General features: G+C 42.0%; 2 long non-coding RNA genes across 3 annotated transcripts in view; one reads left to right on the top strand and one right to left on the bottom strand.

Moving 5' to 3' along the window:
• Positions 1–9,827: 9,827 nt before the first annotated feature.
• LOC111924241 (uncharacterized) lies at positions 9,828–15,946 on the bottom strand. Its single transcript, XR_015277899.1, has 3 exons — positions 15,783–15,946; positions 11,922–12,015; positions 9,828–10,026 (listed from the first exon to the last, which is right to left on the bottom strand). It is a non-coding gene; the product is annotated as an uncharacterized LOC111924241 (long non-coding RNA).
• Positions 15,947–15,966: 20 nt separating this feature from the next.
• LOC111924245 (uncharacterized) overlaps positions 15,967–23,294 on the top strand; it is a 62,481-nt gene continuing 55,153 nt past the window's right edge. Inside the window, exons 1-3 of one of the 2 annotated variants that reach the window (XR_015277902.1) lie at positions 15,967–16,160; positions 17,543–17,683; positions 18,137–18,261. This is a non-coding gene — a long non-coding RNA (uncharacterized LOC111924245). The remainder of the gene's footprint in view (positions 16,161–17,542; positions 17,684–18,136; positions 18,262–23,294) is intronic. The other variant, XR_015277903.1, reaches the window with a different exon arrangement.

Raw genomic sequence — 23,294 nt, 5'->3', positions numbered from 1 at the left:
ATGAAAAATCTGTGGGCAATTACATGTACCACATTCCCTGATGGAAGTGGAAGGGCAGATGGCAGACTGGAAGACGTAGGGTCCATGGGAGGTGTAACAATATATGGATGCATCTGGGTTGGACTGAGATCAAAGCCCTCCTGTGGTTGGAAAGCCTATTAAAAGACAGTTATGGCAACCTGAGCAAGACTGTTTTGTCAGAAGAAAGCAGAAAATGAGGAATCTTTTATGAGAAGGTACAAATTTCAGATACTTTAGTGACTGAAAAATAGTGAGAACCATAAATTCAGAAAACTTTACCACATAAAAATAACCAATAGGGTGCTACACTATGAATTCCTTAAAATAACAGAAATAGGTGAATAAGTGGTATAAGATTTAAAAAAAAAAAAACAAAAAGGGGGTGGGGAGGAGAATTTTCAATTTACTACCATTTCCTCAACATAAACCCAAGAGCTCATGAAACTGCATGAAAAGTGACAAAGACCCTGCCTGGCAAATCACTGGTGGCTCTGGCTGCCACTCCAACACCCAGAGCACAGAGTCTCTACTCGTGGGTGTAGGTAGGGGTGTGGAAGGGCACCTCCACCCACCCAGCTACTCCCTGCCATTGGACAAGGAGTTGTCGGTATCCCTGTAGTCTCCTGCTCTCTTCTGTGATTTTCCTGATCTCAGGTCTGAACATAACTCAAGAAGATACATTCCTGCAGATGCTCTTGGCTTCAGGAGCTAAAGGTTTTCTGAAAACCAATCATTTCTGTACAGAGACACTGTGGCTAACACCACAGGGTGTGCCCAGGTGGGGACATGCAACAGCTTGCACAACATGGTGTCCTTGGAAAACCAGCAACTATTTCCAACATTTCAAAGCAAGCAAAACCAGAACAGCCTCCTGAAGGAGGAGTATCTACTCATGGGAAGGTTTCTCCACAAAGGACATCCAACTGGGTGTTTGCCATCACTTTCTAAAACAGGTATGTTGACAGAGAGGCACAGCCCAGGCTCTGGTGCCGCTCTGCATACCAGGCACTGGTGAAACACAGCACTCAGGCATGGAGAGCAGGTACAAGTGTTCTTCCTGATGCAACATGCAACTCCCTGGGAACACTGGATCCTTTGCCTCCAAGGTGGTCACAGCCTGGATTCAATCTTTCTTATCCTCTTCAGTTCAGTGGCTGATCAGGGGTTTACCTCTTTTGCATTTTCACATCTCTCTTGCTGCCTCTACAATTACATTTTCTTTTTTCAAACTCACTAAAACAATATTTGACTTACCCCATCCCCTCCCAAACAAATCAATATATTTGTTTTCAAGATTTTCCAGAGGTAAATCAAAGACGTTCAACTTTTTTCATGAACGTTGGGCAGTTCCTCCAATCACTTGAAGCTTCAGAAAGAGCAATCAGTGGTGAGGATTAATGGTACTCACTACAGAGCTGATGCTGAAGTGCCTCAAACGATTACTGTTGCTTGTCACTCATCATAGCTATAAAAGTCACCAGCTTGCACCATGGAGATATCCACACAGGAAGGTGAAAACGCTTCTCCACAACCATTTTTGCACTCAAAACAGGACACCTGTGTCTACCTGCCAGTAGCACTAGTGGCATGTCTCTGAGGGGCAGCTGTGGCTGTAGGGATACTCCTCCCAGCCAGATTCTCCTCGCAGCTGACACCTCTGGGCACAGAGTCTCTGGTCTGACCTCTCAGAAACTCTTCAGACATGTGGCACCATCATGATATTAAGATGGTTTTGCTCTGTGACAGCTTTGTGCTACGTGGGCAATATGCACAATAGTCTTACTGTGGGGAATCTCTCTGGAGTTAGCTACATGGTTCTTCCTTGACTCCTTCTCTTGCTTTTAAAATCTTTGTGAAATGGCAAAGGTGAGTCCAGCATGAGATTCCTCCACCTACCGGATCTGGCTTCAGTAAAACTGAGGAGGAAGCTCCCTGAGTGCTCTTGTTAATATGACTTCCTAAGGGAAAAAATCACTTTCATGTTCCAAATTCTGTTGAAGCCCACAATATGGTTCCTCCAGGATGGATGGACTATCAGAATGGACTGCAACCACTGTACTCCAACTCCTTGGAAACACTGAATATTTAAGAATTTGTACACCTTGATCAGTATTTTGAAACCTTGTAAGGAATTTGAATCTAGTTAAAATCTTGCATCTAGATCTCTATCTCTGCAGCCTTCTGAAGGAGGAGGGAAAGGAAACCCAAAGCCCCCACACACAGAAGGACCCAGTAGTCCAGTGGAGCCTGGGGAACAGCTCCACGTACACCACAAACGACCCTGTGGTGATTCCTTGGGTCCATGGCTGCAAGATCATTTTTGCCCCATGTTCTCAGGCTCCAGGTTCTGATCCCACATCAATTTGAAATTGATAAACACCCTGGGACATCAAGGAAGCAAAACCAGGAAGAGACAAAGACCTGGAAGACAAACTGCCTGATTTAGTGCCTTCTGTCATGGAAGATGTTAGAGATGGCACAACACGAACTCATGTCATGTACCATAGCAAAACTCCCTGCAGTGCTGAGCAGTAGGAAAAGAGGAAAGCTATGGTGAGGAGAGACTGAAACTCTCATCTGTCCTTATCCCCTTTAACATATTCGTATTTCCATCCTGCCATTCCCACACTGTATCTCTACCATCTCTCTCAGCCATTACAAAGCATCAAGAAGAATCTTGATTACCAGTTCCATGGTGAGCAGACCACTAAATCTGAGAGTGATTCAGTTCAGAATCTGCTGCAAAAATACACAACATAGATTTGTCTAACTTAAGCTTCCAGTTTCTCAGCCTTGCTCTACCTTTATAGTGAGGTTAAGAAAACCATCTCCTTATGGGACAATTTTCTTCATACAGGAGCCTGAGAACTGCGATAAAATTGCCATTCAACTGTCTCCAAGACAAAACAAACTGACCAAGTTCCCTATGCCTTTCAGGTATGCTGCTCTTCAGATTAGGAAGAGAACTCATTTCACATCAGCCTTTTCAATTCAGATCCAATCTGGATCCAGTCCATTTTATCCACTGAAGCAGAACCAGTGTCCCCAACCTCTTCACTCAGGAGAATTCTCTTTACTTCCTTCTGCCTGACCCTAAACATCCACTACTTGTGTTCTTTTACCAGTGGCCATCACAACCCTCTCTATTCTCTCCTGCAGAGTACCCTGTGTGTTGTTTTAGTCTCACTGACAGTTTCAGGGTAGGAAGGCCATGCCTGATGCTGTGTTTGTAAAAGCACCATGTATGCCTGTTCTTACTGTTCTTACAGAAGGCTACTGCTAAAGGGTGTGTTTTCTCAATAAACAACACAACCTGCAAGCCCTAGATATCTGTATAACATCAAAGTTATTTTTATAAAGAACATCAATTGCTAACTATTCCACAGGAACTGCAGAAATAAAGAAGCCTATTTATAAATGTTATATATATATATATATATATATATATATATATATATATATATATATATATATATATTCTTTTTAAGATGAGTCATGCAGTTTCTGCTGCTCCATCAAGTTCCAATCAAATCTCTACTCATTGGTTTTATTACTCTTAATTTATTTTTAACTGCTATAATTCCTCTAGGGCTGGCTCGCTCTGTGCCAGACCCTCTTTGTGGTACAGACAGCAAGCACCTACAAAGGGGGCAGACAGGCTCTAACAAGGCAAGCCTCAGCCTAGAAATGCCATCCTGGGAGGGATGTACAATACCATGGTAATCTCAGTCATGCTCACAGGCAATGAAACGCTCCTGTGCTCTCTCTTCTAATGGATATTGATCATAGAGTAGCAGAGCAAGGAACAGAATCCAGCACATGTTTTAGTGAAATCCCTTAAATTTCTTAATTTAAGAAATTAAGGCCGAGAGAAGATCACATTCCTAGGCTGAAGCTCAGGCTCCCACTGGGCAACACACAGTAGTACCCATTAGGTGCCACCTCTGCATAGCCCATTTCTTGTCTGAGGTACCAGGGATCACCTGCAGCTGGAACCTGGCTCTGAAAAGCCACATCTGGTTGCAGCACTGAGTGCCCAGGAGCTGGGCCCTGCAGCAGGAGACCCAGAGAACTAAGGTGATACCTGTTGGATAAAGTCCGCTTTGCACAGCACCCTCTGCAATTTTAATATGCCCCAGGGGGAAAAAAAAAGGGAAAATAATATACCCTAAAAAGCCACTGAAGCAATAGTCTTGAAATGGATCCATCTATGTGACTTGTTACATTAGAGGTCTTGCCATTTCACACGTGTAATTTGGAGTGAATTGCCCTTTACAGTGATTCAACCTGTGATGTGCTCACAGACCCTCCCAGACGCTGCTTTCTGCTTAGGAAGGATTTTTACCCTCTCCCATTTTAACCTCCAGAGAGAAAACAGCTGTTTTTTTAATCTTGCTGCCATGGTTCTCTCTTTGCCCTCATGTCCTTCTGGGATCCTCATCCATGGCTAGCTACCACCCAAAAAGAAAACATGTTTGGGTCTCCGCTCTGCCAGCTCACACTCACCTGCAGAGAGGGCACAACAGCCAGCTTGGGAAGGGAGGAGGAAACTAACATCTTAAATATTTCAAAATAGGATTGATCAAATTCTCCTGCCAGAGCTTATGCTTCTTTGTGCGTTTCTGGCCTGAGCTGGATATCTGTGGCCTAAGAAAGCAGCGCCTAGCTGAGCACAAACAGAATCATTGCACCTTTGTTTTCTGGATATGCTGTCACCACCCAGCCACCCCACTGCTTTTCCTGAGGGAGAAATGGCTGATAACATCAGTTTGTTACCCAAGTCTTGAAAAACAGGGTTCAGACATTACTGCCAGCTGGACAGTATCACTGAACAACCTGGTGACTGGGACAATTCCTCCAACATAAGGATGTTAGAGGAATCTTTGTTAGAGGCTTGCATTGTACGGTTCCACCACATCCTAGCTGGACACTGCGAACCGATACCACGAGGAAGGGAAGCACAGCCCATCACCCACGCTCCCCAGCTGCCTATCTTGCCTTTTACATCTCACAGACTATCAGCTCCCCCGTGAAGGAAGGGCTTTTCTTTTCCTCGTGGCAGGAGGGACGCAAGGCAGGTGAGGTGGCTGGAGCATTGGCAGGGCTGGTTTCGCCTCCCTGTGAGTCACCGAGCTGCCGTGCCTCCATCAGGTGCAGTGTAAATCCAGACCAGCGCCTGTTCCTTTTCATTAAGAGCCTTGAGCTCACTGCAGGAAAGATGAAAAGGGCTGGTCATTATCCATTACATGTGACCCATTCACTTGCTGATGGGCTGGTTTTCATCTCCCTGCCCTGCCTGTAGGCAAGCATCCCCCAATACCCTAATCTGCTTTTTTTGTTCTCCACCATTTATTTTCCTCGAAGCCTTGTCAACAGTGGCTCCATTCCCTTCCCGTGCCTCCCAGCGCTGTAGGTTCAGAAGCCTTAAAGGGTTCCAGCTCACCATAACAAATTCCAGAAAGTCTGACCGCTATTTATAAAGCCGATGTAGGAAGGATTTGAGTAATAATGTAACAACGATGTAACAGGAGAGCTGGGTAAGTGTAGAGCACACACAGCCTGGAAACGCTGGAAGGTGAACGGGAAGGGGAGGCGGGGGCATTTGGAAGCCCATTAAATGAGAACTTATCATCCGATTTATGTAAATCACTTCAAATGCCTTCATTTATTAAAAGTATTAAGCTGCATTACTGTTTGCCTTTGGTCCCCTAATTTGGTTGCTAATGTCTAAAACAACTGTTGAAATTAATTTGAAATTAATGTTCCTATATAATTACTTAATGAATCTCACATTCACTGCCCTTAGCTTGCAGTTGACAAAGGATCTCACCCGCTACATGTAAGAGGTTGGAACTGACTGTGATTTTAAAACGGTTGCTAAATTATAGTTTGCAAATATTTTACATTTATATCACACACTTCATCTTGAAGGATCTCACTGTGTTTGAAATGTTATGTAACATTTATTCTTCAGTAAAATTCCACCACAAAAACTTTCTGGGCATCAATCTTCTTATTTCCCTGCATGCCTTGAAATTAAATCAAATTTAGCTGTATCATTATGCAAACAAAAAAAAATCATACCTGCATTAGAAGATTATTATTTGTGCTGTAAAGTGAGACAGTTAGAAGATAGGAAATGCTGGAACTGAGACTCTGTGCAATATAAATTCCCTTTCCCATCCACATGTATTTTCATAGTCTTTAATTTTATGATCACATATTTTCTTATATGTACCCCCTCCCTCGAGGGACTTATTAGTCCTTGTTAATGTTCAAGAGAAAACAGGATAAGAAAAAAAAATAAGGTTCAAGAAAAAGCTAGCAGGGAAAGGTAGCCATTTGTGGAGTCCTTGCCTCATTCCTTAAAAAAGCTGCAAAGGTTGTAATGCATGTGCCTCCTTTTCTGGGTGGCTGACTTGGTACCCCATAAATCCTGATTGGCAGAAACGCTGAATATGCACAGCAGTAACTGAAGCTAAAGAAACATTTGAACGTGCAGAGCATTTTACATACTACCAAACCCAGTGAAAGATGAGGTCCTGGGGTCTCACACTTAAAATAATCGTACACTTCAAAGAGGGGAAAACACTTCTCCCTCTCCCAGGGACAGTGGAAAATGTATTTGAGCAATTGTGAAACAGCCGCACTGCTCTGTTACGGAGACCCACATTCTCTCGTTCTACACAGCACCACGTGGACACGGTGCAGCAGCAGGGGAACAGGACACACCATGAGCCAGCAGCAGAAAATACCTGGGCAAGCTGTTGGTGATGTTGCACAAGGTAGCAGGGAGAGGCAGGTGCCTGGGTGGGGGAAACAGCAAAGGCCATTCTGAAACTAAAGAGCTGAATTTAAGGCCTTCCAAACAGCCTTTGGACTGCTCACTTTTCTGCGTGCTTATCTATAACTTCGCATTTCTTCTCAGGTCTGCATGGCTTCTCAAGGATCAAGGGAGAGCATGAGTGCGAGACATTGGCAATCTGGAATGTTCCAGAGCTTTCCTCCAAGTTAGCTTGGAGACATCCTCGGCATCTAGGTCACAGCGAGTCAACCCTCCCCACGCTGCAAAACACCCCCTCCTTCCTCATGCAGAGAGCTGTAGACGTGTGCTACATACCCTGGCATGGCTCACAGTAAGGATACTGGCCAAGAGTTGCACAGCTTGGCTGAGGCATGGGCTAATGAGGAGGACAGGTCCCCAAACACAGGAAAACATCAACCTAAATCTCCTTCCTACAAGGGAACAGGGACTACCCAGCAGCCCACACCCAGCCATCGCCACACACACACCTCCATGTGCTGTCCTAATTTCTTGACTAGAAAGCCCAGTCTCTCCTCCACTCAGATCTTTGCCAAACCTCCCTCTCTTCAACACATTCCCACCCTTGACAGGCTGCAGATCTTCCTTCCGAAATCTTTTGTCTTCTCTCAGTGGGTCCTCCCTCACAACCCCAAAGTACTCCTGTCTCCCACACTTCATGCATTCCATCAGCTAACAGGGGTCATTACAACACTTCCAGGAACGTCCTCCAAAGGAAACCTCTCCCAGCAATGCCAATCTAAAAAAGGCACACAGGAATATTAGCTCCTTTTAAAGGTGAATAGCAGGCACATTAGAGTACATTATACTGTAACATCCAGGCCAACAACCTCAACTTCCTTCTTGAACACCAAAGCTGTCAAAAGTGAACCAAAAGGGGCAAGAAGTCTCTAGCTTGTCTCAAAAGCAGCCAAGTTTTAAAATTTCCAGAAAGAAATCGTATGTAGAAAGGTTCCCAAGTCATATTTAAACTAGAGTGCATAAAAAGAACCATGTGACCACACAATAAACTTGAGGGGCGGAAAATTTAGTGGTGAAAATCACAGTGGTAATTATATAGAAAATCAGCCCCCACAAAGTGTTTGACTTTGCAGTAAGCTACATTCTTAAAGCACTTTACCTATGACTTTCTTACTCCTTTGCAATACATTCTCTTAAGCAGACACCATTTAAGACCGTATCATCAAACTGACCTTCAAAGCAGATTGCTCTCCTTTTTTTGCAGCTGGGGGTTTCATATCACAACCCAGCAGCTGAAGGTTAATACTGTAAGAGTGTGGAGCCACTACCTCAGCTGAAGCTTCCCTTCCAATTCTGCTTTTGTGAAAAAAGAGGGAAAGATACTAATACAACTAAAGCTCAGCAAAAACAAAGCATTCTTGAGACAAAGATGCTTTCCCATCTCCATGGCTTCCTCCTGCTGTTTGCAATCAATGGGACAAGGCTGCTTTAGTCAGGTTTCCAGAGTCCTGTAATGGAGAGCAGCTGTCTCTATCCAGATTGCACCAGACATCTCCACAATTACTTTGTCATCTTCTTTTGGTCAGTTGTGTTACTCAACTTCCCAGTACTGCTGTTTTAATAACACCAGCAATCCCAGAACTGTATTCAACATACTTTTTTCCTTAACTCCCAACGCTAACCTGAGGATGTTTGTATTGCTATTTGCCACTCAATACACAGACTTTACATTTGTTATGTTTCAAAATATGAACTCCAGGACTTGTATTCTATTCAACTGGGCTGCATGAGCCACACATCTCAATGGGAACAATTTAAATAACTAGGGCAAGCCTACTTGAAAAGCCTTCTCTTTCTTTCCCCAAGCAGCAAAGAGCTGGGTAAACAGACAATATCCAACACCACCCAAAACATTTAGTTTTGCAGAACCATTCAGATGGCAATGAAGTTCTCAGTCTTTACATAGCTATCTTCAGAAAGCAGTAAGGGTCGCAGTGAATCTTGCCACCACCATTAAAATAGCACCACCTAATAATCTGGGGGAGGGGAAACTTCCTCACATTTTGCATTAATCAATGTCATTATAACATAAGATACTCAGTTATTTGGTTAACAAGGTTAAATAACTGCATGTTCATCAACTATACCTTTATTCTGAAAACTAAATTTAAATAACAATTCCCTTTTTCTCTACATGAACAGCTAAAAAGCAAGTAGCTCACTCAAATTCCATGAGTATGTAACTATAGTTGCCTTTATTAAAAAAACCTAACTAATTTGGAGCCATGCCTGCCATCTCCCTCAGTCTTTGCATACACCAGCTTTAACAGCTCCTTTGGGGAGCGTTCATGGAAGTGGTAATAGAGGTGGTAATTTCCACTTTCTGTTTTCTAGTTCAGAGAGTAATTGAATCCAGTCACTACTGTGATATCTTTCTGGCAAATCTTTGCTGGCCTCCAAGAAATGAGTTGGAAGTTTGATTTCCGTTCTCAGCAGGTATGTTTGTGTGATACAGATGAACTGTTGTAACTGGCAAATTGGAAGCAATTTCAGCAGAGATTCCCAGGCTTAAATACGTGCAAGAACAGAACTTTCACCTCCACAGAAGTCTCCTCTTTATCAGTCCTGAGAAATGACAGGACCAGATTGGGAGTCTGGATTTCTGCTGTTGCAAGACACTTTGAAGTCTGTTTTATTAAGCCAGCACTCACATGAAATGACTATGAAAAAAATCCCAAGTCATTATAAAATAAAATGCAGAGGCAAAACAAGCTGTATCACTCCCTAAAACTGCATTCTATCTCTGCTGCAATTTAATTGGAACACACAAGTATTTTATTTCCTATGACAGCAACATTCACTAGTCTTCATTCTAGTTACACCTGTTTAGCTCCCCAGGACAGGTGCAAGAGCATCAGCCACCGACAGACCATTAGAGGCATTCCAGGCAGGTCCATGAATTCCACCACACAAGTCATTTCAGAACCAAACTACAAGGTACCAGATGAGTAGAGGCTGAATGTATGACTAGGCTAAGATTAAAAACTTTATTTTTTATACAAAACAATAATAAATCCAAGCAGATAATGAACTAAGTGTGTCTTCTCACTTTCCATCTTCTTTTCTTAATAAAGTCTATCCACAGTTCAGTGTTAAACCACTCCATTTTCTGCAAAAACTATGATGTTTCCATCTTGTATCCATGTTTTTCTAATTCAGCTCTGTATAGAAAAGAGACAGATGTATTGAAACACATACAATAGTGTTAGATGTTTGATTTTTTAAAAAAATATATACTAAACAATATACAACCATTTTAAACAGCAATATCATACTGCTTTTTGAGTCATACCAACAACCATAACCTTACTTGCTCTAGTTCTTGAACTCCAGTTTTTTATCTTATCTTAGATCACTATAAGTGACTTCTCAGTGAAAAATTCAAATATCTCTTTTAACCAGTTATTGCCCTCTGACCCACCATATGGCACAAAGCAGCACCTATGCACCTACAACATCTCCAAACTCATTAGAAAAACCAGAATATTATCTTATACATTATATTCTCAAGAATCTTATGCATTATTCTCAAGATTTCCTTAACTCAAGCAAGTTCACTATTGTATTTGACTTAAATGCATGTACTTCCAAAACAATTGTAAGCTTTTTTTTTTTTTTCTGCTTTTAGAATAGTGCAGTGTGAAATTTTTATTTATGTCTTGGTACAATACACCTTGTAGTGAACAATTCTGAGGGAAACAATTGCTCTGTTGTCCTCAGTTGTGGCCAGGACAGCAAGTCAGGAACTACAATTGTTATCACTCCTGCCCTGCCATCACTTTTTTTATCACCTGCCTCTGAAGACACCAGCCAGGATGCATCCTGTTTTATCCCCTAGTCTTAACATATGTGTATCTAGATGCAGAAGTACAGATCTCTAAAAATATTTTGGGTTAGTTTGCACATTTAGTAGTAGGACTTTCAAAGTGGAGGACTGCAGCATTTGCCTTCTAGAGATATAAGAAATATGCTACAACCAAGCAACACTGCAAACCACTATATGGTCAGCAATACTGCAGTCTGTGACTGAGGCCAGTTACAGAAAGTTTGATATAGATCAACTATGTCTATCAAGAATTACAGTACTTCTTGAAAGTCTGTTTCACTACATGATTTCCAATACTACCATTTAACTGCCTTTCAACCATGAAATAACCATGAAATAACTATACCAACGATTTTTTATGCAGAAGATACAAAACTAATTTCTTTCCCTGGAGTACAAGGGAGATCAACCCAGGAACTGTTTAAGCAGGCATATTACAGACATTTTGCTCTTCATGCCACATACTGAGGGATTAATTATAAAATCTGGCTTTGTTCTGAATGCTTGAAACAATTTAAGTTACAATTATGCGTCAGTAAAGGATTACTGAAACTGCAAGTGACAAAGAGGATTAAGCAACTGGTTTAGAGGTACACAAATTGCTATCACTTTTTTTAAAGCATGTAATTAACAATTACTTTGCTGTTGTTGCTCATAAACAGTATGTGGATCACATAGGAAAGAACCTTAACTTCCATACAGATGACTAATCTCCAGAAAATTTGCCCATTTGGACAAACAGCAGTGCTGTTTTAAAGTACAGACATAAAACTGTAACATACTTTGCACACCACATAGCACAAAGGGATAATCTTGGATGCCTTGCCATTAATCTTGGCAGTACAATTCCAAACTTTCACACACATGTAGAAAAGTCATTAGAAGAGGATCCATTCATGTTAAATTGACAAAGTGTCAACTGTATCTCAGCTTTCTTTGATCTTTGCGTTGTTTGTGTAACAGAGCAAAATTCTGTCACCACAATGTCCTAAGGCATATTTCAGCATAATTATTAAAAGATGAAATGCTGATCAGTACTTCAGAGTCTTGTAATCCCTAGTTCTAAAAGGCTTTAAAGAGAAAAGCAAAAAGCAGAGCTTTCATTTATTTCTGTTTCAGATGTTTATTTTTTTTAAAGTAAGCAGATTTCAAACTTTAAGCCATTAACTAATCAACTCCCTTTTAAGTATTTTACCTGTTGTCTAGAACAGTAAATTTAAATAAAATTACCTTAACTGATTGGAGAAATCATCTTCTACATTGTCATCATCCCAATTGTCTTCCCAGACATGTGCATCTTCATCTTCATCTAAACCAGTCCAATCTAAAGACAGAAAACCAGATCTAAATGCTGTGCTGTATGCTGTGCTGCTTTGGTACCACATCTTGCTGACCAATTAGCTCAGCCTCAGGGAAAGGCAGACTTCTGGTAAATTTACCAGAAAAGTCTGGATCACATTCAAGTGTTTATGAGACAAAAAGATCTAAAACACATCTCAGAGTTTCTGTAATTACAACAAAAATGAAACTTGGTGAAAAACATCATTACACACACATCATGGCTTGTGAGATTAAAACTTCCTAAGAGATATTTTGCATACTTATGGATAATCTGTAGCATCATCCTTACAGATTTGTATTTAAACACCTTTTTCAGATTAAAAAAGTAAATATGTATCAGATGCTTTTGCCAAAACAGACACATTCTCTGTTCCCTCACATCAGATGCAGACAGTCAATGGACAAATGACAAAAACTATCTGTAATGCAGAAGCAAAGGCAAATTGAGACAAGCATCTGCAAACATCACTTGATACCTCTAATCAGCTATTTCTGGGTTCCCAAGACAGCAGAAGCTGTCTTGCCTTTGTAGGGAAAAACTTTATGTCTACATAACACATTTACTAACCTTATTTATATTTTTCCTATAATAAAGTAATCTGGCACATCACCCTTGACAAATTACTGATCACACACTTCGTGATTCATTATTAAAAAAATAAAATAAAACAAAATAGTTTAGAAAAATAATGAAAATGAAAGGTTCAGAATCACTATGAAAACAGAAGTTGGCTTACTTGATTTTTTTTTTCAGTTTCTTAGTTTATTCCTACTGAAAGACAGTTTTTTAAATGTTAAAAAAAAAAGTGCCCCCTAATTTTGACACTTGGAACTTTTTATTTCTCAAAGTCTATCAATGTATTTAAAGAGATAACACTGTTCTTTCTCTTCCATTTTAGTAAGCCATCTGCTGCCCATGCACAGAAAGCTTTGCAGACTAAGGCCTAAAGTAACATAAAACACTAATGGAGATATGGGGAAAGCAGGGGAGAAATTTAGTGGGGTAAAACAGCAAAAACTAATTCACTGTGAACAGCTAGCTTACTAAGAATGAAGCCTGGTCTTTGCATTTTCTCCTCCTTTTTCTAACACTGACAGGCAACAAAATTAATATTTGAGATTCACCAGGACAGGAAAATGCATTTGTCACTGATTAAAGACACACGTGTGGAAGGCATTACAATTAAATTTCCCTACTCAAATTTTATCATGGGAAAAGACAAAGTAGCATAGAAATTGTGCTGTGAGAGCAAAAGAAAAGAACTGGGAAAAAAAGGTGAAGAAAAAACGCTGTATATAAAATGCATTATTTGGATTTAGTTGTATTGCTAGTTGCTCAAAGGGAAGAGCTTATCCTTTAGAACTACCTGCAATAAGCTTTGCCCTTGCCAATTTATATGCCATTGATTTTTCATCAAAACAAAATTTTGTCAATTTATATTCCATTGATTTTTTTCATCAAATTTTATTGATTATCTGAATTTCAAAGAGAGAAAAAAACAAAGCTCAAACAACTTAAAATTAATACAAACGTTTTTATCTACAAGCACACAAGTAGCTCAGACAGAACTACAAACTTGAAAAAAATCTCCCAGTAACTCATATCCAGCACAACAAACAGCAGCTTCAGTCATAGAGGATCAGCAGGGCAGACTGCAAAATGATGCTCTAAATCACAGTGAGTAAAGAGGAGTCAGAAAGGCCCATGTAATCTTCCTTGCTGGGGTGGGGAGGAGGGTGAAAGTAAAGCCTAAATTACATTCTCATCTCTGTAGGACAAGATTCTGCAGCATCTGGATATTGAAACTATTAGCCTCCAATTGTATAATAGTTATTACTCTGTGCTACATTATATGCCTGTGACTAAACAAAAGTGAAAAAGGTAGAGCATTATCTGGGATTGAAAGTATTAAGATCACTTGAGAGTCCACTGCCATTAAGTATTACTAATATACAACAAAACCACAACCTTGTCATGGCTGAGCTCCTTAAAAATATATTTTTATATGCTGACCACTGATTCTTTAATTTTTCACTTCAGAAACAAAAAACAATTCTTAGGATTTTAGGGATTTTTTTAACCCCTGCTCTATCACTTTACACATTACATTTTTATATTCTGAAATGCACTGTACAAAAGATTCTTACGTGACTCATTTACACCTATTTTCATCTACTGTAGTATACTTATGCTATAGTTTAAATTACCCTATAAAAATTTGGCACATCTGGTTTTGATACATAACTTGATTTCATAAATTAAGTAAATTTTTAGGTTGGAATAAACCCCAAAAGTCCATGTTTTCACCCCTAAACATAGATTTGCATGATCTAATTTCCTTTGGATAAAAACTCAGTAATGGAACACAAAGTTATTCTATTACTAGAAAGTGGTGTTTTAATTTGAAAGAACAACAATGGAGTGGGTTTGAGCCCAGTTATCACAGTTCTTTCCTTAATACTCGAGATAACAGACGAAGTGGCCTGAACACTCAACATCTCAAAGCTATGACCTCACTTGAGGATTCATATGGACCCCTACAGAGGTTCTTATTTTCTGTAAGAAAGAACACTTAGAAGCCAAATGATGGTAATTTTTATTAGGTCTCTCTGGTCCACCCAGAAAGCCTGCACAGTACTTTGCTTTAGCATTATTGCTAGAGTCAAGCAAAACTGATTTCACCTTCTTGAACAGCAAGTCAAGACTCTGCCCAATCCAATGTCTAGAAGCTTCAGAGACTTCCCCCACTGTGAATACTTAATTGACATTAAATAAGATAAACTCTTTTTTCCTGTTTAGGAAACACTTATGAAAAAGAAAGTACGATCTTGTAAGTTTACTTTAGCTAATATCCTGTGTCATGAACTTTCTCTATAAGTACATGCAAAAATATTAATATTAGCAGTACCAAAGAGTTCAGAACACCTAAGGCTTGTAAGGCCACAGAAAAACCGCATGTAATAAAGACGTTAGAGAAAAAAAAGTCCTGACGTTATATTCATCATGATATATATGATTTCCCATAATTCACAACTTGAGATAATCCCAGAATTAAGGACATAAAAAGCACATATGCCCTAATAGGGATGTTTCCAAGTCTATGTCTGCTAAGGGACACAGCTATTTTACTGAATTTAACTTCCTTATTAAGTATATCTGTACCTACGAAAAGCAAACCAGCAGACACGTATCAGTGCTTCAATAGGTAAAGAGACCTGGAGTAACTACAGAGCACAGCATTTCATTTTCACACATTTTTCCACCTTACGCTCAGTTTCCAGCCCACATCCCTCCTCTTCCTTCCGATTCTCATCTCCAGTGCCAAAAAGCAGTACATTTCTCCCGCACTTGTTCCCAGCCCTCTCGCACAATGACACAGCACTTCCAGCGCGATGTGCTCAGCGCCGTGACACCGGCACAGAGCCGGCCACGGGCACCACGACCGTGCTCGATCGCGGCTCTGACGGCGCTGCCGCCCCTGCCCGGGCGGGGGCTGGGCAGGGACCCGCGGGACACCGGGGAAGCATCCGCGGGTCTCAGCCGGGCCCTGCGGAGCGGCAGCACAGCGGTGTCGCGGGGAGCCGCGGGGCCCCGCGGGCAGGGCCGGCGCTCAGGGCGCCCCAGTCCCGCCGCCGCTCCCGCCCGCCGCGTCCCGCCCGCCCCGGCCGGCCCAGGCCGCGGCGGTCCCGCCTGCAGGCCGCGGCCTGTCGTGCCCTGGCGTCCCGTCCCGTGCCGCCCCCGCCCGGCACCTTCAGCCGGGAACTCCTCAAACTCGTCGTCCTCCTCCAGGAGTCCTAGGTCCACCGGCTGCTTCTTCTCCGACATGCTGGGCCCGCACCGCGTCCCACCGCCCTCGCGCCTGCTGGGATCCCGCGGCCACCGCCGCGCCTGCGCCGCTGCCGGGCCCAGCTCCGGCCCGCGCCTGCGCCCTGCGGTCCCTGCTGCTGCCGGCCCCGCCCGCCGCCGCCGGGCCCTCACGGAGCGGGCCGGGGCTCCGGTGGCCGCGGGAAGTGGCGGCGCTGCCTGCGCTGCTGTGGGAGCAGTGGGATCGTTCCTGCACCGCCTGACCGATCTGCACAGACCGCTGCCGCTACTGAGCGCGGCTGTTCCCTATCGTTATTGCTTTGGTATGCCGGCAAAACCCATCGAGTGCCAGCCTTCGGTCCTTAATCTCCAAGTCACGGTGTTAGAGGTTTTTTTCCCCTTCTGGCTTTTAAATGTTTCAAAACGCCAGGGGAGGTTCAGGCATTAGGAGGAATTCATTCACAGAAAGAATGATTAGACGTCGGAATGAGTTGTCTTTAAATACTAAAACAGCTATGGAGGTGTTTAAAGAAAGCCTGGCCGTAGCACTCAGTGCCATGGTCTAGTTGGTGTTCCGCCAAAGGTTGGGCTCCATAATCCCAGAGGTTTTATCCAACCGAATTGATTCTGTGATTCCATGAAAACTTATAACTAATTTGCTGTCTTCTAAATTCCTTGTCCTTCACATCAGAGAAACAAGCAAACAGCTTGAGAGAGATAGTTTGACTAAACTATTCACTAAGAGTTTAGACTGTTACATGAAAAGTAGAAATGCTACTGTTTTTTATTATTCCAAAGTGTATTCATTTCACTTAAATCTAGATTCTGTTGATGATTTCAACAAAGGCAAAGTTCAGCACTTACTAGCCTGAACAAGTTTGTGTGCATGGCAGCACCGGTGGCTTCTGTCCCAGCAATCACCTTATAACAATACTGCCAGTTTGGTGGAGGAGCTGGGATTTTTTTTCCCTTACTCTGTGAGAAGCTGATTCACAAGGCAATGACTTGCACAGCTGGGTTATGCTGTGTCCTAGATTTAAAGTCATGGACACAACAAAATACTGATGTGGGAATTCATGCATCACTGAGTTCCAATGCAGCATAAGCATGTTCTGGCATGCAGCCACAGGTAAGGCAAGGTGGGAAATGAGCCCTTCTGCCAGGTGAAAGGTCTGATCAAGCAGACACATTTTAGGTTTTTGTGACAGAAGGGCTGGCTGACAGTGATGACTGTGAAATTATTAAAACTCTGGTTTAATAAATTGGTATGTGAAATCCAGTTATAATTTAGCTGTGATTTTAAGCAAGCCATGCACTTTGGAATAATAGATATATTGCTCTAAGAGAGTACAAGATAAAGTCATAAAGTGGATAGGGGTCTGTCATACCAAAAGCTTGCAGTCATCCATGATCATTCAGCTATTAAGGCTCATATTCAAACCCTGTAGTTTTTGCCTAAAACTGAACTATAAAGTCTGGACTGAACTATAAAGTCTGGATTACACTGGGGATTAAAAAAATACTCAATTGCACCTAGATTATCCAAGAAAGAATGTAAATTGGAAACTCCTATGGACAAGTGGCTTCAAGTATTCCTGAAGCAGGAAGCAGCCTGAACTTGTTTCACAGTTTCCCTATGTATCTCCTGTAGAGAAAAGATGCAAGAGTCCTTTCCACCCCTTCTTTCTCTTCCTTCTCTGCCAAGATGCTAGTTAGGAAGCTCTGGAGTACCCATGAAAAGAAGAATCTGTACTTCCCAAGATAATATGGCCAGCCACTTCACAGTGAAACAAGGAAAATCAAGGACTCCTGAAGCGGTGTCTTACTGATGTAGAGTCTGACCAGAGTAAGTCTCGGATTTGAGGCCTCCTATGCATTTCCCACCTGTGGAACTGGAGTATTCCTGTATCACCAGTTAGCCAAACTTAATCTTGTGTTGACACAAAATTCCGTTGTGTCAAATTCTCCTCGTTTTATTATAAATCTCAAACTTTTTGATGGTTCTTTTAAATTTGTGGTTTGTGAAGTTCTGTCATTAAATAAGGAGCCTGGGTCTTATTTTACCTATTTTACTTGTAAGACTGCTTTAAAATAATGATTTTAAAAATAAGAACTCTACATTGGTTTAAATCAAATACCCCAGGTTTTGTAAGCCTGGAACTCCACTAGTTTGTCCAGCATTTTTAGGGGATGGATGCATGAATGCAGACCTCACTGTAATTACCCAAACCCTTTAACTCTCTGCTAGGAGGGTCTCCAAGGGCACAGATATCTGCCATGTTGTGTTTCTCTCATCAAGGTATACCCATCCTCTATTGCCTGAAGGACCTGAGCTGTGAAACATTCTCCAAACCAGCCTGCTAGACCTTGCAGGAACAAGGCATACCTTCAGATTTCCACTGTGTCCAAGCTGGATTTGACCTGGTATGAATGCCGAGTGTCACAACCAACAGGCTGTTTGCTGGTTGTTTGGGGATCAAACTCCTCCAAAGTACACTCAGGTATTTTCACTCATGGTGGAGCAGATTTGACAAGTAAACGACTCAGTCTGCAACAGCAAACAGCCTTCCAAGGGGAATCTCCTGGCAGGTGGTGGATGGGTATGACATAACCATATCCCAAATGTATGTTCCTAACAACCAGACTACACATTAAGCAAATAGAACTTATTCTCCTGCAGGTAGCTGTTAGAAAACACTGTTTTTAGTGCCAATCTTATGGCTGGGATTTCTTAGCAGAGGCATGGGATTAAATTATATTTTCTTAAGGTTTCTTCCTGGCCTTCTTATGTAGCTTCCAGTCTGTAGGCTTTGTATATCCCACACTTCACTGGCTCCAAGGCAGCATGTGAGAAACTCACATTTCTGCACCTAGAAAAGGCATCTTCAAATTCTACAAAGCATCACAGCATGTAAAAATGTGGTGATGCCGTTTATAGTACTCAAGCCTTCTGGGGGACCCAGGCGCATGAATAGTTTTCATTCTTTAGGGAAAATACCATAAGGATTCAGCTGTCCAGAACAGGTTTTCCAGTGTGGAAAATGTGCAGGAAGGTGTCCAAGCTCCAAGTACGATCAGAGTTTGATGGTTTCTGGATGGACCATAAAGAATAAGAGTTGCGTTTCAGTATCTACCCTATGCAGTCAGTGGGGAAAGGCCATGGATACCTCTAAAGAGCACACTGTCAGTGATTTGTGTCTGATCCTTCCCCTGTGGCAGTTCCAAGACTGGAAGCAACCTTTACAGTCATCAAGCCTGTATTTCACATGGACACAGGACATACAGATCAAGGATTAGGTTTTGTTGAAAGTAGGGAAGGCACTCCCTACATTTCCAAAACAGTATAAGAGATCTGCCTTCTTGGAGCTGCAGCCTCTGCACAGCATATAACTACATGCTAAATAGATTGGTTTTCCAAGACCAACAGCCTGACAGTATTGGGTGCTTCAGCAGAGAAATCTACATGCCTGTTGCATGGAAATTAAAGGGGGAAAATTATTATGGATTTCAGTGGTTTGGGATATGACTGTCTCTATTAAAACCTTTACTTAAATATACCCTTAACTGGTAGCATGTAAGAAATAATTGAACAAGACAATCCTGAGTAATTCATCAGTACCTCTATTCTTTCCAGAGTTACACATCAGCTATTTACACAATATGATTTGTTTTAATTTTTTTATTCAGCATGTTTTATGCATTAGTATCAGAAAAGCCTGTCTTTCTCTTGGCAAATGTTGCTCCAAGTTGTCTAGCAGGGACATGTATTATGTAAATTTATTTATTCAGAATGTAATTTGCATAAATGAAAAATGGAAATAAACACTTTTTTTTAGTATTAAAGCCTTTTTTCCCCTTCAAGGTGAAACAAAAAGTGTGTGTAGTACACTCATAAAGATTTCCAGATTTTTTTTAGGTGGACTATTAGTCACTTCAATGTCTGGGCCCATTTTCTTTGATTTGGATGCTTTAATGTCTGAAAGCATATTCTATGTGTAAGATTAGGAAGAGACAATAGAACAGATTGGAATTAATTTGCTTATAAGCAGTCAAAGGTGTCCTGTTAAAAAAAAAATTCAAAGCCATATTAAGCATTTTAGATATACTGGGTAAACTGTTGGTTTGGAGGTCTGCATGGTTCCAAATCAGTGCCTATTCAGAAAAACCCTGTGCTGCAAAGGAAATTGGCATTGTGTGTGTTTGATCCAGACATGGATCAATATCACATGAAATCTGGGCAGAGACCTACATCTAATGGCCCACCAGCCCAGACATGTCTGTCTCAGATCAGTGGTGCCTGCAAAGCTTATCTGGCTGGGAGAGGGACTGTGTTATGGTCCAGGCTGTTAGATATCTAGGAATGCACCTAATTCCTGGGGGAGAAAACCCACAGAAAAGTTTATTAGCATTGTTACCATTCAGAATGCATGAATTACTGTGCAGTGCAGAATATCTGTCCTGTTGGGCAGTCCAAGCTCTGATTAATGCATCCCAGGAATCCCTTCAGAGCTAGTGTTCTGTTCCTCTGGATAGTGCTGTGTTTCATACTGTAGGGGGGTTTTTTTGGGTTAAATTGAAGGAAAAAAAGCATATCCTACATTCAGTGCATCTGGAAGTGAGGAATCGATTGCCCTCTTTCTTTCAATAGATATGCACAGCTCTGGGACCTATGGCATTATTCCTGAGGTCAGTGCTTTGGGTTTACCACTATTTTATTTATTCATGTCTGCAGAGGTCCTCTTTTTCTCTCCATATTCTCCATCATTCACCAGTACCTCCTGGTAGCCCACCCTGGTCCCACAGCCCATCCGTTCTCAGAGCTGACCCTCACTGGGGTCAGGATACGATTAGGTGGCTGCAGATCATAAGGAGTATTAATCACAAGGAACACTTAGATGTTGCTTTACAGACTTCCTTATGTGAAATATGCTGTGGCAAGCTATCGGGTTACCAGTGGCTGAAACAGAAATAGTTCTCTCTTTGCCCTTGACAGTCAAAAGAGGGTTTGATTTATTTTCTCATTTTCACTCGGTCTAAAGGCAGCTGGGCAGTATTGCTGCAAAGCTCTAGCTGTGTGTCATTGTAATAGGGGCAATATGTTTGTTCACTTCTGCTCTCTTCCTCTGTCTAATTGTTCTATTGTCTTTCTGTTTTCTCTCCACATTGGGGCTGACAAAATGTCTCCTCGGGTTTATCCCTCTAGCCAAAACTTAACGGGCTCCTAATCAAGAACTAACACCACCAGCAGGCTATTTCCTGCCTTTGTTTACCATTTCTGGTATCCTCTTTCTTCTCCTCTCAGTCCATCATTACAAATTTTCACCATTATTTTCCTTTGACTCTTCCTCTGTATAGGGTGCAGGAAGCTTCCTAAATACTGTTCCCCTTTCTTTTTCTGACCACTTGTTTTTTGGCCGCTCAACTCTACACCCTGGAAGAGTACAGATACATCCAGAACCAGGTTTCACAAAGCCAAGTGGCCCTGGGATAACTGAATATTCCATGTAGCAGAATGTTTATTGTGGATCCTTGTAAAATTGTAAGGATGTTTTGAACATAAAAGGGGTGACCACAATGTAATTAATCACATTAATCATGGTACCTCTCACCATGGCTAGAATCTCCATGCATTGTCAGGATAGAATTCAGTTCACTAAACAAATGTTTTTAAGTTCAGTTTAGATGCCCTAAAACACAGGGCCTGATGTAATCTGGGAAACCCTGGCCCTTCCCAACTGCAACTGGAGATGGGTTAAAATACTTCAGGGTTTCCAAAATAGCATCAGTTGCCTATGCTTAAGTGACTGAATTCCTACCATTCGTTTAAATAACTCTGTGTTATTAAATAAATGTGTTTTGTGCTCAAGTGTCTTTTTCATGTTACTGCACAACTGACTTCATTTATTCTGCCACGGCTGCCCTGAGAATAGTGCATTGTGGTAGCCTCAACAGGGGATAGTCACTGGATAGGTTAGTATGACTTTTAGGAATCAGGTGAACAGAGTAGCCCTCTTTTTCCAACTCAAATATGCTTCTACCTTTATATGTCTAAGGTGAGGCCAGGATGAAGTTCAACCCAAATAAAATCAAATGTAGACTGGGAAAAATTATTAAGCATTATTTCTGATGTTCAGATAGGCAAGCAGAGTTATTCATCAGCAATTCTGGTGAGCTGTGGGACTTACTAATACCTAGACTATTTCATGAGCAAGATTCAGGCCACTGAACCTGAAGCCAACCTCACCTTAGGGGACTCCCTCAGACAGCCCCTCTGTACTTTCAGTTCGGAAAAGATATAAATGGGCTGTTCAAGGTGGAGGTTCAGAGCACCTGGGTTTAAATATCAGCCCTGAAATGTAATTTGAAGGGACCTATCTCATCTCTGACTATATTAGGCAGACTTGCCCATAATTATGTATGGAAAGTCAGGAGATGGAAATAATCTCTTGCAAGTTAAAGTAAGAGCAGTCATCTTTGTTGGCCACATTTCTCTGGCAAAATTCCTCCAGGGCATTTTTAGCCCTAAATGTATCTGTTTAGCTCACTTAACAGCTCAGCAATTCCCCCAGGAGCTTCTTGAGTGTATCTGGTGGGAGCTGGCACTAGCAGTGTGTGTCACTCAGAGCGTGCTGCTGGTGCTGGCTTTGCTGTGCTGGCAGGCAAGAGTGTACTCACTGCCCTTCCAGCCCCTTGGGGCCTGCTTGTCACCAGCCCTGGCTGTCATTCAGCTGTTCTGCAGTGTCACAGGCAGCACAGTCTCAATGCAGGGAATTTCACTTAATTTAATTTATTGCAAATTAATACAGCCTTTTAATTACTGATTTGTGTACTGAGGGGAAAAAAGAAATATACAATTGAACAAACTCAGGGAATTATTTCCCTTACCTTTCCTTATCTTTCTTCAGTCCTCCTTCAGTCAAACACCTCTCCTCCCTCCTTTCTCACCTCAGCTCCCTTTGTTTTCCCACTTTCCTTCCCTCCCAGTCCCTTCAGTGAGGTGACAGGCAATTGGGGTCCAGGTACTTTGGTTTCTGTCTCTGCAAATCACTTCTTGCCCTCTGCTCTCCTCACTTCTTACTGCTCCTGTGCCCCACTGTGGCTCATCCATAGCCTGTGAAGAAGTGGTGTGTAGTTGGTTTACTTCATATGCTTGTGGACTCATCTTCATTGCAAACATGTCAGGAAAACAAGATGGGTGTATTTTATCACACAGACTTACGCAGTCAATGAAAGTCCGGTGTCTAAGGCCTGTTTTAATCCTGCAGCCCTGGATGTAGCTCCCAGAGATGCAGCACCGGGACCAGCAGTTCAGGGCCAGTGCGATGCATGAGCAGGACCACCACACTGGGCCCCCCAGCCCCCATGCTGCCAGCTGCTGCTCAGGCAGGGGGGCAGCAAGGCCTCCCCAGCTGGAAAAGCAGACATGGTGCCCATGGCATGGAGAAACCCATAGAGCC

Source organism: Cyanistes caeruleus, chromosome 1, assembly GCF_971803275.1.
Source record: "Cyanistes caeruleus chromosome 1, bCyaCae1.hap1.1, whole genome shotgun sequence".
NCBI lineage: Eukaryota > Metazoa > Chordata > Aves > Passeriformes > Paridae > Cyanistes > Cyanistes caeruleus.
This window is presented reverse-complemented; position numbering and strand designations above follow the sequence as displayed.